This window comes from Podarcis liolepis (genome assembly GCF_965112155.1).
Source record: "Podarcis liolepis genome assembly, chromosome: Z".
NCBI classification, from domain to species: domain Eukaryota; kingdom Metazoa; phylum Chordata; class Lepidosauria; order Squamata; family Lacertidae; genus Podarcis; species Podarcis liolepis.
This window is the reverse complement of record NC_139570.1, coordinates 18714949-18729329: the sequence shown is the minus strand read 5'-3', so window position 1 is coordinate 18729329 and position 14381 is coordinate 18714949. Positions and strand designations below refer to the sequence as shown.

At 44.4% G+C, this 14381-nt stretch overlaps 1 long non-coding RNA gene across 1 annotated transcript; it reads right to left on the bottom strand.

Annotated features, from left to right (window-relative positions):
- Positions 1 to 904: 904 nt before the first annotated feature.
- LOC310698096 lies at positions 905 to 12985 on the bottom strand. Its single transcript, XR_014521299.1, has 3 exons — positions 12338 to 12985; positions 3313 to 3381; positions 905 to 1456 (listed from the first exon to the last, which is right to left on the bottom strand). It is a non-coding gene; the product is annotated as an uncharacterized lncRNA (long non-coding RNA).
- Positions 12986 to 14381: the final 1396 nt, after the last annotated feature.

Below are 14381 nucleotides of genomic sequence, written 5' to 3'. Positions count from 1 at the left end.
CAGTTGAATATATTATTTAAGAAACAAGAAAATGCACAATAATATAGAGACTAGAAATGTGTCTTTAAGGAAATCAATGAAGAATTTAAACAGAAGATGACAGGAATTCAAATTATCTGTATGATCCAAGGTTATCGGCTGCAGATACTGAGCAGCAATTAAGAGACTGGTAAAAGTAGAAAATTATGTTTCTTTTCTTATAAGTGAACACAAGTGTATAAGAAAAGTTATGCACTCCATTTCTACTCCAGTTTGCCCTTAAAACAGCCACGACTTGAATTATATCTATATTTTGATAATATGTCTACTGTTTTTAATATCTATTTTTATTGCTATTTTTAAATGAACATTTTTAAATGGTTTAAGTGAACTGCTTAGACATATTCTTTTGATCAAGCTGCATATAAACAAATAAAATAAAATTTGCAGTCTTCAGAGGGTGCTTTTTATCTAGAAATGTTGGGGCATGTATATTGTGAGGAGGGTTTTTTAGAGGGGGTGAGGGGAGCCTGCATGATGCCTGAGTCCTTTGTAATTCTTGGGGTCTGGGGGATCCAACAGGGGTTAAAACCTAAAAGAGGTCTCCATTGTTGAACTAGCTAGGCAAGCTTCTTCATGAGTTAATGGCCTATGTATGGGTTGTTAGTATAACAAAGGAAGCTGTTCTGTGCTGGAATGGCCCCCTCCCTCACATGATGGTTAGTGAGAAAGACCCTCCAAGTGTCCATATTTTCCAGGGACAGTATCCCTATTTTCATTGGAGAAATGTTGGAAGGTATGGAATTCATAGAATCATAGAGTTGGAATAGACCACAAGGGCCATCGAGTCCAACCCCCTGCCAAGCAGGAAACACCAACCCCTGAGCCGTCTGAAGGCAATGCTCCACAGGGAAGGATTTTTTTTAATGTTTAATGTTTTATTATGTTTTTATGTATGTTGGAAGCTGCCCAGAGTGGCTGAGGCAACCCAGTAAGATGTGTGGGGTATAAATAGTAAAATTATCCTTATGGAATGGGACGTCCCTATTTTCATCGGAGAAATGTTGGAGGGTATGTGTGAAGACAGGTTTAATAACCTTTTTTTTTATTAGTAGTGGCAAGAATGGTGACGGCAAAACATTACTGTGCGTTGGCACCACCTTCCCTAGAATTATGAAAGAGTAAAGGAAAGTGAGAAGCGAGCATTGCGAAATCAGGACAGTTATGCTGGTTTTGGCGAAATGCAGTTTTGCTTTATTAGTTTATATAAATATACAGGCTGGTGTCAGAAGGCTGCCAGCTACCCATGAGTCTTTCAAGACAGGATTGACCTGACATGACTGGATATTTTGTGGGACTAATGGAGCTGCTCTGTGGACTGAAGAAACAGCATGAAATGTCCAAACAGTTGCTGAAGAAGATGGGCAGGAATGGAGCTCTATTTCTTGTTCCTTTTGTTGATGTATTGTTGTTATATCTATACATAAAAAAGCACTACAATTTTATATAAAGAAAGAAAGAAACCGAAAGAAATAAGTTTCACATACAAGTAATTACATTTCTGCAGCCAGGTTCCTCTATGTGCTGCTTCAACATTTTGACCATTCTTCCTTTCATTTTGTCTGCCCTGAGCTCTCTTGATCTCCATTGGGCATAGGGAGAATGTGCCCCCACCTACCTACCCTAGCTTTTGTTACCATGTGGATAGCAGCAGTGAACAGTCTTGGCTTTTTAATAAACTCCAATGTGTGTTTATTCAGTGCTTTTCCAGCCCTTGACAAATGCAATTTTTGAGCTTTCTTGCAGCAGCTAAGAGCACTGTTTCCCCAATTATGAGCATTGCCCTTTCAAGCTTGGCATATTTTGCTGCTGGGCTATGACCAGTTCTAAGCCGCCCTCAGATAAGCAATTTTACAATGCATTTGCTCTATTTATCACATTAGTATCCTGCCATTTGACCAAGGGACACAGGAAGAGATACATGCCATTGACCCACTTCATCCCATGGTACAGTCTGTACACTTTGGAGACGTACGATACAAGTAGCTTTGCCAAAGCTAAGCAGATTTGGTCTGCTCAGTGCCTGGGTAGGAGAGTACATGGGAAACTCATGAACACCATTATGAATTCCTTGGTAAAAGGAAAGAAGGGTGTGAATGAATTAAACAATTTTAAATAGTGTTGAGGGTGCTGGGCATTTTGCTCCTGCCAGACATTTCTGGGTGTGACCTGGGGGTCTCCTGGGATTCTCTTGCAGCTATTCCATAATTCTGAGATCTCCTGCATATGCTTGAAAATCCCCAAGATCTTTATTCAGCCTTTATTACTAGATCTGGAGAGTGTTAAGCTGGCTGGCTTGAATTTATCTGGTTGGTGTCCAGATGGGAGATTGCCTGGGAAACCCTTGAGTTCCATGGAAGAAAGGTGGGATTTAAATGTAATAAATCTACACCGCCATCCTGCAGAAGTAGTTCAGGTTGAGAAACAATGGCTGGCTCAAGACCTTCCAGCAGCCTTCAAGCCAGAGCAGGAATTTGAGCCCAGGTTTCCCTGGCAAATGGCCAAATCTAAACCTGCTCTCTCACACTTAAAGAATAAAATGATTGTTACGGTACCTTCCAACAGGGCTACAAGACAAGGTAGTATAACCTAGTTGGCCTCTCCTGCCCCAGCTAAAGGTAAAGGGACCCCTGACCATTAGGTCCAGTCATGACCGACTCTGGGGTTGCGGCGCTCATCTCGCTTTATTGGCTGAGGGAGCCGGCGTACAGCTTCCGGGTCATGTGGCCAGCATGACTAAGCCGCTTCTGGCGAACCAGAGCAGCGCACGGAAACACCGTTTACCTTCCCGCCGGAGCGGTACCTATTTATCTACTTGCACTTTGATGTGTTTTTGAAATGCTAGGTAGGCAGGAGCAGGGACCAAGCAACAGGAGCTCACCCCCTCGCGGGGATTTGAACCGCCGACCTTCTGATCGGCAAGTCCTAGGCTCTGTGGTTTAACTCACAGCGCCACCCGCGTCCCAGCTAGCTTTGAGCTTTTAGGAAAGTGAGATACGTTTGCAGCATCTCTTGACTAAATGACCTAGCAGCAGATGCATTAGAGTCATATTCAGGCAGGTGAACTTCCAACAGGTAAAGCAGGTCCAGACTTGGCACATAGAGCGGAATGAGGCTAGACATAGACAGGGCTAATTAGATCCTTGGTGGGGAGTTAGGGAAAGTTTGATTCAGTTCCCATTTAATGATAAACTTACCAAAATTCACACTTTTTTAAAAAAAATGGAAAAAAACGAGACACTGAAAGAAAGTTATACAGCAGAAACTCCTTACCTTCCTGCTGAAATCCTGAAACATTTTATGCTGCAAATGTTCTGAGGTGTGCAAGAGTACCTCTCCAAACTGCAATAATGCAGAAAAACATAGGAGAATAATTAATAAAGCCGAATGACATGTGGACAGTCCAGAATAAACCCACCACCGATGCACTATTATTGCATCAGTGACACTTTGCAGAATACACCCATTGAAATACAGAAGTCTAGAAGGGCCCCCACTGTGAGAGCAGTGGGCTTTGGCTATCTGTTGGAATTTCAAGCTGTGTCTCTCTCCATCAAAGCTTAAGCTGTATATTTGTTCACATACGCAAACATCACAAAGAGACAATAAGCCTCCAGTGATCTCCTTGCACAGGAAACCTAACTTCATCAGGTGACAACTCCTGGAATTTTTCACTGCTTGTGGTATTGTGCAAACAATATTCTGTGTTTGTAAAACTGCTCTGTTAACACTGCAATTTTGTGACTGCTTTACTAGCAAGGAAAGTGTGTGTGCGTGCACACACACACACACACACACACACACTCCACCTACATCCTTCTCCTTGAGAACAAAGAGGGAGAACCAAACAGAGGAGAGCAAAGGCGGAGTAGATAACAGCCAGGACAGATGGGAGGAGCGACGCTAGCCGTTTCAAAATGGAAAGAAGGAATGGGGTCCTGTCTGATGTTTGGATCATAAACCCTTCCCAGCAGCCTTTTGAATGGGGACTGAAAGAACTCAAGAATGCCCACCAAAGCCAAGACTGTACTTGGATTCCTCTGATCTCAGCTGAGCATCAAATTCAAGAGGGATGCTGACAAACTGAAAAGGATGCTAAGAAGATGATAAGGGATCTACAAAGCTAAATCCATTGAGAAAGGGCTAAAGAAGCTGGATAAGATTGTCCTTCAGACTGAAACTCAGCTGTCATTCTCTGAGTTTTTTTGCTTCTTCTTTTAAACACAGCGGAAGAAGACTTCAAAAGACATGGAAGTACTTGCTTCAGCCTCGCAAACCAAAGAGGGGATGAGGCTGGCTAATCAGTGCTAACCCTCCCCACTTAAGATGCAGGACAAGGCTGTAGAAATATACAATTCTTCTCAAAATATCTAATAGGTAAAATATATATCCAAAATAAGGGGAACACACACACATAGCCATAGGGCTTCTTTGGCTGTAATCATGCTGGAGACTGCCAGCATAAGAGAACAAGGGAGACGTTCATGGTGAGTTCTGGCACTGCTTTTTCTAGAAAAACAGCACTGCATGGCACCCATTCTAAATATGTCCTCTGGCATAAAAGGCGTGGCAACCCATGCTCTATGCTAATCTCTTACAAACAATAGTAAAACTTGAAAGCCATTCAAAAGGTGGCTTTTGTCAGTTATCCTTGTGATTACGCAGAAGATGTAAGATGATAATAAAGGCCTGGAGTTATTCTCTCCCCCACATTTCCCCTCCACTACAGAACTGCCAATATTCCTTCCAAGAGAAATAAGGAGACAGACATACACACTCATTGCAGATGTCCTTCAATAGTTCAAAAGCAACTCTCACTGCAAGATGCTCACACAAGAGAATTATCTATTTCCTTGTTGACAAGCTCATTCCTTCCGCCCCCATGAAGCATGGTCAGCTACTCCTTCCCATGCCTCAGTATCCTCAATTTAATAAGAAGTCCACATAACATCTTCAAAAGGTATGGCATCCCTGGGGGAATTAAAATTCCTCCCCTTGCTGACAACACGAGGCAGCAGGTTTAATCAAGACTGGGGATTTCTGGGTCACTACAACTAGCTCTGGAACTCAACATGTAAATGCAAAATGCTTTGCAAAATGTCCATTAGCTGCAAAGTCAACATTTTCAGCCATGCACCTGTAATGTAGCTGGGCAAACATCCCATTATCAATGGAACAGATGTTTTCCGCTTTGTAAATTGGCCTATTATCAGCATGGTAAAGAGGTTCAGTCACTGCTCACTCAATAATTCTGCTGCGTTTCCAGTCAGCCCCTAAGAACTATGTCTGAGGACTTCATGGGGGACTCATATAGTCAGGTGCATAGAACAAATCTGTGGGGGGAAAGAAGGCAAGAAAAGGAAATAAAGGACCCTTACTAGTGACCAGAGCTGTATCAAAGTATAACATATTGGTTAGGTTTTTATTGAAGGTGCTATAAGAGAACTGCACTGACATCATTGTCAATATGTGCTTGTAATGCCCTGCCAGTTGGAAGTTGCAACAATGGAGACATTAGCAGGCTCACATGCTGCTTTGTTCAAAACAAAACAGAAACCAAGCATAATAATTTATCCTAGGAAATGGTGGAGCAAATCAGAGCATTCCATGGCAGACGTCGGGGCACTGGAAAACCCCAACTTCATGCATTAATGTAAACTTAATGAATATCTCTGACATTGCTATCCTAAAACATAGTTTAGCATTATGCAAAGTTTGGAAGCTTTTGCTTCCACTTTTTATTCGTCTCACCTTGTCATGTAATTTAAACAAGCTGGACAAAATGTGGTTGATCTTAATGATGGTTGGCGGAAAGAAGCCAATTTCAAATCACAGTTTGCAAAGCTTTCCTGCTTTACATTAACCATAGCTAAGATAAACTTCAGTTTATCTCTTCCAAAGGAAGATTTCCTTTTCTATGTTTTTATACTTGCATCAAATAATTTTTTTTAAAAAAAATTGTAATGCATGTGTATTAAAATTATTCATTGAAAGTTTTGTCAGAAATTGGTGCAGGGCCTAAGCAAATTCATTGCTCACTATTAGGTTTTACAGCAGAAAAAAGTGGCTTGTTAATCTTTCCAATTTTCCTTTCACCAAAGTCAGCAGTTGAACCATAGGTTCCAGCAGGTTGATGCTCAGTGAAAAGAGGGCACCTTTGTTCCTAGACATTTCAGGAAGGAAACCTCACATGAACATGTTGCAAATTGGCCAAGATTCAAGTTAATGGAGGATATCAAATACAGGTCTCCAACCTTGCAGCAACAGGCCAGAAGACACTCAGCTGACCTAGTTTTCAATTCTGTGCCTGGCAGCTTCCTCTTGGGTACAAAATTGTATTTGTGGTAAATTTGCTGCGCCTCCCTGCTGATGCTTTTAGGCACTCAAAGGCAGCTCAGAGGCTGCTGGATGTTATAGAAGTGACTAAGGAGTTAATTTTTCTCAAGACTAAGTGATGGAACTAGGATCTGGGACCCAGAAACAGCATGTTCAATTAATCAGACTCAACCCCCACCCCTCCAGAGAATTCTGTGGTGCCATCTGCTAAAGCAGGCACAAACACACTGGCATGCTTCTAGAGTTGCTGGTTCGAATCCCCATCCCTTTCACGACAAAACATGAGGGAAGGGTTGTAGTGCAGTAGCAGAGCACATTCTTTGCATGCAAAATGTCCAGGCAGGACTGGAAAGGTCTCCTGCCTGAGACCTTGGAGAGCAGCTGCCAGATGTCAGGGACCGCCTGGATGAAGAGGAGTAGTGGGAGGCTGAAGAACACCCTAGGGAAGCAGCAGAGGTGGAAGGCTCACAGCCAGGATCAGGGTGCACTGGCAGAGGAAGAGGGGTGCGGGGGGAACACACTGCCCCTGGCAGCGCGATCCCAGTGGGGTGCCTTCGCAGCTCCTCCCCCGCGCTGGGTATCATGGCCCCACAGATGGCATGCTACACCGACAAGACACGCATCACACCCCTGCGGGCAGCACACCCCACCCCCAGGATGCACACCTGTCTGCTCTCCACTCGCCGGTGCTGGAGCATGAAGGTCCGCCACTGTCAGGGTGGTGGGATTCTGAAGACAGAGGAAGAGGAAGGCTGGGAGGCGGAAGAGGTGACAGGCTCAAAGGAAAGAGAAGAGGCAGAGGCAGAGGCAGAGGCAGAGGCAGAGGCAGAGGCAGAGGCAGAAAGCCCTTCTAGGGCAGCACAGAGTGCAGAGGGAGACCTGAAAGAGAGGAGATGAGGACAGAAGCTGCAACAGCTTTGCAGCAGCAGCCTGGTCCCACTGTAGTAAGCTGCCCTCTCCATTTGACTCCAAGGTCCCACAGGACTTTGCATGTAGCTGAACAGAAAACTCAAGAAGCCTATGGGGGGGTGCTCCCCACCAGAGTTTATTACAGCTTGGGAGACATCTGGAGGAGGAGGAAGCAGGGGCCCCCAAGAGCAAGTCTTGGCAACGTCAAAACTGAGTGCAGCCATGCCTGTGCACTCGCTGCTTGTATACTGTTTTCTTGAATGAAACGCTGGCTTTCCTTTGAGGCTCTGAGGCTCCATTCTGCCCTGCCCTGACATCAGAGGGCACAATTTCATGAAGTGCCCACCCTGCATATCCAGCAGTAATATGAGCACTGGCTGTGCAGCAAGTATGATTTCTGGAGTGGTGGGGGGCACCTCCTACTTGCCCAACTCATATATTTCTGGAAGAAGCAATGTGTAAGTGAGAACTACAGCAAAATGTGGTGGTGTGGAGGAGCGCTCATGTTCAGAATTCCAGGCCGACAGCCATGCTCTTTTTTGGGACATTCCATTCCACCATCACCACTACCAGTTTTCCATTTCCTTCCCCTAAGGTGCATCATTCAATGCCTACCAAGCATGCTTGGTTCTCATCCAGCTGTTTTGGTCCCCACCCCACCCCACTGGGACTCCCCGAGCGCAAATATTTTGTGAGTGGTATGTGTCCAAACCATGGTGTTCCTCATAGCCTGCTGCTATGGATGTATCACGGATGGTGCCATTTTGATTACATAAGGGGTGCATTCAGATGTAGCAATCTAGGAGAGCTCAGTTGGTAGAGCATGAGAATTGTGGCTTCAAGCTCCGCATTCAGCAAAAGATTCCTGCATTACAGGGGGTTGGACTAGATAACCCTTGTAATATCTTCCAACTCTACAATTTTGTGATTCATATATGCCAATAAAAGTTTGAGAATGTGAGATTCCATGATTCTATTATTATTGTGATAGTTTTCCTGAATATACTGCTAGTGCTCCTATCCCAAATTCTAACTTTCCTTCCAGAATGTAGTTCCTGTTGAATGATGGAACTTCGACTTTTCAGTTGATATACTGTGCCATCATATCACACTAAATTTTAATTCGTGGGAAGGAACTGAGGAGATTTCACCCCTCCCATACCCAAGAATCTCCTGATGATCTCCTGATGGTCTCTGCTGACTCTCCAGAGAGGAGGAGGCGTGTCCTGCCTATCTACTTATTCTGCCCAGCAACATATCAGTGTGTGTGTGTGAGAGAGAGAGTCAGTCAGTCAGTGTATCGGAGAAAGTGAGAGTGTTAGAGATCCTAGAGATAAGATTGCTGCTAAGTGCAGCTGCAGACTCTCAGTGTAGCATTGATTTATGCTTAGAACATTCAGCTCTGTATATAGTTTTGTATCATAGTTGTAGTTACAGAATAAAAGGAAGATATTCTACAGAGCTGCTCTCCGAGTGGTTTATACTCTGCAAGACTCTGCAAAACTCTGCTGCGCAACGACTGTATTATTGAGACAGTGAATCCGGTGCTCTCAGCTCTAAGCTGTGAGTCCACAGCACTGTGACCTGTTACTGTAAGAAAGGAGGTCTCTGGCGGTGCTACCCAGCTCGCCTAGCCCAGTCGGGGTTGAGGTGCATGAGTCCAGTTGGTGCACTGGCTCTAGGCGATGCTGACAGGAACTGTGTGCTGGAATACTGTACCAAATTTCAGCACGTGAAAATACAGTGCGAAAATATATATACTGTATGTGGTTTTCTGGGTTAATGGGCTTGCATGCTATTTTTGTGTCTTCTGGGAGCAAATAACACAGAAATAAGCATTTAACCTCCTGCTAGATTCAGCTTGTTCTCCAGAAGTGTTTGTGTGAAAGAACACATAAAATGTGGAAATTATTATATAAGGAAATGTTGAGAAAATATTGAGTCTTTTAATATAAAGGATATATGACTATCACCATAAAATTCCCATTATTCCTCCCTAGCAAGTAAGCTGACCTGCTAAAATATTAACTGAAACTTCACATAGTTTAGGGCAGGCATCGCGCAGGGCTTTTCCAGTCAGGGTCAACATACCCTTCTGGCATGCTGGTGGTGGACAGTGCCAGAAGCAAAAGTGGGCAGTGCAGCCCACCTCAGTCACCCCCCCCCAAAGGCCTTAACTTCCGGAGGGGCCTGCACAACAGAGGACAACAGCAAACACAATTCCAACAGCTTTTCCGTACCGCAATTTGGAGAAGAGTCAGCCAAACAATATTATTTTTGCATTCGCTTGGTGAGGCTAATGCTGACAGACAACCCATCATCTCCCCCTGATCTGTTAGCTTATTTTACTGTCTTGTTAAATCTCACAAATGTGTTTGCATGTCACTGTTAACAGAGGTTTCCTTCAGGTTCCGATGGGTTGAGGAAGAGTTTTGAGTTTTCACCCTGGCAGGTGGTTGAGGTTATTATATAACCTTGTGAGCCACAGAAGGTTGCTGAGAGGGTTTATGGTTTACCCTACAACGTCTTTCTTAGCTTCCCCTCAAAAACAGGAAAATAACACCAATCCTTAACGCACCCACACCCACACACCAATTTATTTCTGTAATGACCCCCCTCCCATCCCTAACAATAGCTTTAACTACCTATTTAGCAGCAAACAGTAACTATAACATATAAGTGAACCACTTACAACCCCTCCTGCAAACAAGAAGAATTCAGATAAAGGACAAGAAGGGGAAGCAGGGAGCAGCTGGGGGGTGGGGTGGGGGGGGGGAGAGAAGTTAGATGCGTTGGAACATAATAAGATGGTAAAAGACTCTGCCAACCTAGCAGTTCAAAAGCACGTGGTGCAAGTAGATAAATAGGTACCGCTCCAGCGGGAAGGTAAACGGCATTTCCGTGCACTGCTCTGGTTCGCCAGAAGCGGCTTAGTCATGCTGGCCACATGACCCAGAAGCTGTACGCCAGCTCCCTCAGCCAATAAAGCAAGATGAGCGCCGCAACCCCAGAGTCAGTCACGACTGGACCTAATGGTCAGGGGTCCCTTTACCCTTAAAAGACTCTGCAAAAATCCATAGCTGGGCAATATATGGACTCTTTCCCTCAAATAATTCTGGACACTGCAGCTCGCCCTTTATAGAGTTTCAAATCCTAGCAACACTTAACAAGCAATAGTGCTCAGATTTGTTTTTGAGGGAAATAATGTCCTTTAAAGGTATACAGTGGTACCTTGGGTTAAGAACTTAATTCGTTCCAGAGGTCCGTTCTTAACCTGAAACTGTTCTTAACCTGAAGCACCACTTTAGCTAATGTGGCCTCCCGCTGCCACCGCGCCACCACTGCATTTTTTCTGTTCTCATCCTGAAGCAAAGTTCTTATCCCAAGGTACTATTTATGGGCTGGCGGAGTCTGTAACCTGAAGCATCTGTAACCTGAAGCGTCTGTAACCCAAGATACCACTGTAGTGTGTATGCAGTCTTTCTAACACCAGCTAAAGGCAGACACCATAGCTTCTATATCAAGCCAGCTTTTTTTCCTTCCCCTGCCTCCTCCCTCTACTGTTCTTTGCTCTGATAAAGTGTTGTGGAGGACTCAATTTATTGCTTAGCATTTTGTGACATTTTGATTGGCTCTGAGTTAGGTCCTGACTCAGATTTAGGGGGTGGGATAGGGCATTCAGAAGTGGAACAAATGGAGGGGGCGGATTGCAGGAGGTGCCCCTCACTTTGAGTACAATTCGGCCAAGTGCTAGCTTTGTGTGACAACATTTGCTACACTGGGACCCTACAGAGTTCGATAGTGGCCCACCATGAGATATTATGATAAGCAGCCGTATCCTGGATGACATAGCAGCACCCACACAACTTTCTTAATTACTTATATCTTCATTATTAAAGGCACCCTTGCCCACCTGGAGATTTAAGCCCTCCACCTGCCACCTGAAGGTAGCCAAGCAGACCTCAAGACTTAATTTACAGAACCTCCAAGTGTCCCTATTTTCCAGGGACGTCCCTGATTTAGAGATGCTGTCCCTGTGTCTGATTTGATCCCAGAATGTCTCACTTTTCCTTAGGATGTCCCTATTTTCATGGGAGAAATGTTGGAAAGTATAGAGTTATCCGACCCCCGAGCCATCTGAAGGCAATCCTATATAGCAGTGGTGTCCAAACATTTTCAAAAAGGGCCAGATTGGTTAAGTGAAGGGCCGGGAAGGCCGACCAAATGGCCAACCAAAGTTGTTAGCCTTTTTTTAGGATTGAAGTTGTTGAGGTTTTTTTAGTTTAGGATTTTACCTCAGGAAATAAACTGCCACAGGGGCCGGATTAAACCAACCGGCAGGCCAGATTAGGCCTCCGAAACGGACTTTGGACATGCCTGCTCTAGGTTGCTCTTTTTGTCCCAGCCAGGCAGAGAAACATGACAAGAGGCAGACAGCAAGGAGTACATCTTTGTAAGAAGCAGCAAAACATGAAAATTAAGTGAAGAATTAACATTGGAATAGTTTATTGACTAATTAAGAAATGCAATGTGATATTAGATTATTAGCACTCTGCGAAATTCAGAGCTTGGGAAGCCACCCAAAGATATATAATTTGGCATTTATATTTGGCTTTTTTATTGTATTGTAATTTGGAATGGTTTAATGTGGTTCTTTTTGGATAATTAAAATGGAAAACTTAATAAATATTATATACAAAAATAAATAAATAAAATAAATACTCAATGACCTGCCTTTCAAATAAGTAGAAATGAAGCAGCTGGTTGCCATGGTGAAATTGTGATGACACTGTCACTCTGTAGTGGCAGTGCTGAAGTCATAAGTCAGATCAAGGGGGAATTCCCCCCCCCAGACCCTGCCCACCAGTTAACAGTCACCTAAGGTTTTCCAGTAAAACATGAAATGGTGCACATGCTATATCTTGTTCATGTGCTTAGTTCATAACTTTTCTCTTAGTTAAATAAATGATAATGATATTTCATTACTTATCCCCAGCTACTATGGGCGGCTTCTAGCAAAATATAAAAAATAATGTTAAACATAAAAAACTACCTGATACAGGCTGCCTTCAGGTATCTTCTAAAAGTTCTGTGGTTCTTTATCTCCTTGACATCTGACGGGAGGGGGGGGGCGTTCCACAGGGAGGGTGCTGCCATTGAGGTGGCCCTTTGCCAGTGTGGTATAGTGGTTAAGAGTGGTAGACTCGTAATCTGGTGAACCGGGCTTGTGTCTCCGCTCCTCCACATGCAGCTGCTGGGTGACCTTGGGCCAGTCACACTTCTGTGAAGTCTCTCAGCCCCACTCACCTCACAGAGTGTTTGTTGTGGGGGAGGAAGGGAAAGGAGAATGTTAGCCGCTTTGAGATTCCTTAGGGTAGTGATAAAGCGGGATATCAAATCCAAACTCCTCCTCTTCTTCTTCTGCCTGGTTCCCTGTAAACTCACTTCTCACAGTGAGGGAACTGCCAGAATGCCCTTGGAGCTGGACCTCAATGTCCAGAATGAATGATGGGAGCGGAGATGCTCCTTCAGGTATCCTGGGCCGAGGCCGTTTAGGGCTTTAAAGGTCAGCACCAACACTTTGAATTGTGCTTGGCAATATACTGGGAGCCTTTAGGATTGGTGCTATATGGTCCCGGTGGCCATTCCCAGCCCCCAGTCCAGTGCTGCATTCTGGATTAGTTGAGTTTCCAAATCACCTTCAAAGTAGATCGCATGGCAGTAGTCCAAGAGGGAGATAACGCTTGTCATCCTAAGAGCTGCGCTTCTCCCAGTTCTATGCGGTAAACGCGGACTATGACAAGCTGAAAAAGGAGCGCCCAGATTTCAGAAGAGCAAATGTTCTCCCTCTACAAGCTGCACCAGATGAAGTGGTTTAGGTCTTCGAGAAGCCATCCACACAACTCATATGCTTAAATCATCCAGGAAATCTTAAAATTGATTGCACAATTTGCTTAAAGTCAAAGAGTTCAAGAGAAGCAGAGAAGCGGGTACTGGATACTGACCCCCCCCCATGCAGCTTCCGTTGGAAAAGAGGCATGGTTTAAGTAGCCTGGTCACCCGGCCCCTTCCCATTGTGCCCTGCCCCCTTCCCTGCAAGGGTTCAGGTGAGTGCAAAACGCCTTGGGGTGCAGCAATCTTTTGGGGGGCCTGGGGGGAGGATGCAATGCTAATGGGATGATGGAGGGGGAGACAGCAGGCAGGGAAGCTGGGCAGTTGGGGGAGGGAGAGATACCCCCCCCAAAATAAAGGGAGGTGGAAACAGGAAACAGGAAGAAGACTTTGTATCTCATGCCATTTTGAAATGTCTTAACTAGAAATGCCAATAAAGGTATTTGTATTGTATTGTATTGTATTGTATTGTATTGTATTGTATTGTATTGTATTGTATTGTATTGTATTATGATTAACATGTGGAATGGTAAAATGTTAATGAGGCGGACACGATGCTTCTGTAAACTGGCACACCCCTTCTTGTGGGAGTGGAAGGAGGGACTTGCGGCCAGACAAGTAACTTTTTAAGATGTGTTTTTCCTGATGAAGCTGTGCCTGATCTTGGGTTACCCCACTTGCAAGTGTGTATAATAAAAAGGTTTCCTAATTCACTCATTTTGTAGATCATTTTATTTAAAAGGATCCAGAGACCTTAAGTCAAAGGAACCAGTTTATTTATCTCTCAGAAAGGGCAAAATAAATAATACCAATCCCTCAACTGCCGAAACAAACAGTCTTGCAGCACTGTAAAAACTAACAGATTTTGGGGGGAAATTTTAAAAATGGGTCAGGGGGCCATGGTGGGTGCTAAGGAGGGTTTCTGAGGGTGCCATGGAGTCCACATGCCACACGCGTCACAAGGGAGGGGGGGTCCTCTGTCATCTTTCTTTATTAACAAGTGCCGCCCCCCCCCCCTTGAGGCCTAGTTTCCCCAGCCCTGTCTATGTATGGTCTCCTGTGATGTCACAAACAGACATAGCGACTGAGGGGAAAGAAGCAGTTTCTTATTCTAGAATTTCAAACACAGGAGGGCAGGAGGGGGACATTTTTCAGCCCAGTGGTTGCATTTCCCTCCACACAACACTAGTCAAATGTACAAATGA